Genomic DNA, 2,753 nt, shown 5'->3' with positions numbered 1-2,753 from the left:
ACACACACACACACACACACACACACACACACACACACACACACACACACACACACACACACACAAACGCATACATTAGATCCTGGATTCTCAACCAGGAATTTAAACCTCATCCTGAATCTTCCTACAAGCTTCTTTTTGTTCTCAAGAATTTGCACCAACGTTCTGCAAAAACATGCCTAGTCAGGGGGAAATATTACCCTGTTTAGAAACAGATAAAGGTTGGTGACAGGAAGGGGTATCCACACATAGAAATGCTACCCCACTAAACTCCATCCAACCCATGCAAACATTGAAAAGTGTATGTTAGGATGATGATGATGATGATGATGATACCACAAAGAATCTCTTCCAACACTAACAGTTCTGCAGGTTCACAGTACAGGTGCTGGCACATTATTTTATCAAGAAAAGAGAAAAACAAAATGATAAAATACACACATTCATGCACGCACACACACACACACACACATACACACACTGTAAATATAATAAAGTTTAGAGACTTACATCCTGTCTGGCCCCAACCAGCAGCTATACATTTTTTATTGGTAAACGTCTCTCCTATTTTGGGAAGACGAGCGGCTTTCATACAGCGATTAAACTTGACAGGTTTTTCCAGGGATAATATAGCAATGTCATTGCCTGCAAAACAAATGATGCCATGAATGTTTCTTTCATGCAATCACACATTCTGCTAGGTATAACAGCTAAATCTGACTTCTCAAATCCCACCCAAATGTCTTTAAAAACAGAAAAGGAAATTGACTGGATTAGGCTGTCTTACATACATAACATCAACACTTTGATTGACTAAATGTTTAATCTGGGGGTGTCAAACGTATGACCTACTGGCTAGATCTGACCCACAGCAATGCTTACTCCAGCCCACATCACACATTTATAAAAGAAAAACAATATTAGAAATATTGCATTTCTAAATCTCTCAGAGAGAGTTATATAGTAGCAACACGATAAAGCGATGGTTTGTTGCCAACTTAATGTGGCAGTCCCAGGAAAGGGAAGAATGCTACTGTTACTTAGCCCCAAGAAACACCATTTCTAGTTGGCTACATGACACATGCATTCTGTGTCCTTAAGTTTTCAAACAGGGGAGATAAGCACCTCCACCCAACAAAGTCAGCATCCAGAGACTAGTTTCAGGCTAAGCTACTCCACTGCTGAAGGGCAACTACCCTGTTTGAAAACTTAAGGACACAGAGCGTTGTGTCACGTAGCCAACTAGAAATGGTGTTTCTTGGGGCTAAATAGCAGTAGCATGCTGGGGAATTAGGAGGCCAAATGTAAGGGGTTATGTGACCATGAAAATTTTCAGCCATCCATTCCTGTGTTACTAGAGTCTTGTGTGATAGTGCAGACTCTTACTGAAACATATATGGCTTTCCATTGCATACACTTGTCTATCCAGGGCTTAATAATTATTTCCAGGACCTCGATATAGGCAGCAGAGTTAACTCTAAGGTTTTGTGAAAGAAGTAAGGAGGCATCACATATCTTTCATTGCTGACAACCACTAAAACCATGACAGTTTCAGGAAATGTTGTATGCATAACACTTGGAACTTCAGAAGGGTCTGCACATAACCATCCATCATTTCTTCTGCTAACTTTTTGATCTTGGTCAAAATTTTTCTCGTTTGAGGAAAACCAAATCAAATCTTCTTCTGCTGAATTTTTTAGTTGGTTTAAGAGCCTTTTAAATCTGATGTAATGATTTTCTTTTGCTTTTTCTGACAAATTGACCTTTCCTTATCATATAAGACTTATATCTAATGTGTTCGTGGATAACATTTCTGACTGTTCCTTCTGACACATGGAGATCTTTTGCAATTGACCTCATGGACTTCCTGGGATTGTAATCAGTGGTCTACTGAACTTGCTAGATAAATTCAGGTGTTCTGATGATTTCAGAGCATTTGGAATGCTTTTTATGCTTTGATACTGGTGATATGTTTCCATCTTCAGTCTCTAGCTCCTTACAAACTTTGTAGATGAAAGATCCGGCAACTTTTAAAAATCGAGATATTTCTAAACCACTATGCTCAGCCTTTTATAACCACAATAACAGCATGCCTCTTCATTTCTCGAGTAAGATGAGGGTCTGCCATTATTATTTTCTGAAACAAAGATTATACAGAACTAGCAAAAAATGAAGCAAAGACCAAAAAATGGTATGACCTCAAATCCCTTATGCACCCTGTATGCACCCGTTTGCTCAAAGAAGAGTTAAAACTCCTCAAAACTACACATATATATGTATGTATCTATGTGTGTATGTCTTTGTGTCAGTGTTTATTCCCATCAACACTTGACAACTGGTGTTGGTGTGTTTACATCCTCATAACTTAGCGGTTCAGCAAAAGAGACCAGGTTTATAAAATAAGTCCTGAAGTCGATTTGTTTGACTAAGAAACCCTTCAAGGCAATGCTCCAGCATGGCCACACTCAAACGACTGAAACAAATAAGAGAATAAAAGAGTAAAATATAAACATGTGGTGCAGGTGTGGTTGTGTGATTCCTTGGGCAAGTACCTTCCACTATAGCTCCAGGTCAACCAACATCGTGTGAGTGAATTTGGTAGATGGAAACTATGGAAACCCATTTTGTGTGTGTGTGTGTGTGTGTATATATATATATATATATATATATATATATATATATATTGGATCATCCCATAAATAATGTGGTTTTCAATTGCATGAACTAAAAGTCAGAGGAGAATGGGATAAACT

This window comes from Octopus bimaculoides, chromosome 25, assembly GCF_001194135.2.
Source record: "Octopus bimaculoides isolate UCB-OBI-ISO-001 chromosome 25, ASM119413v2, whole genome shotgun sequence".
Classification (NCBI taxonomy): Eukaryota; Metazoa; Mollusca; class Cephalopoda; order Octopoda; family Octopodidae; genus Octopus; species Octopus bimaculoides.
Note: the sequence above shows the minus strand (reverse complement) of the source record.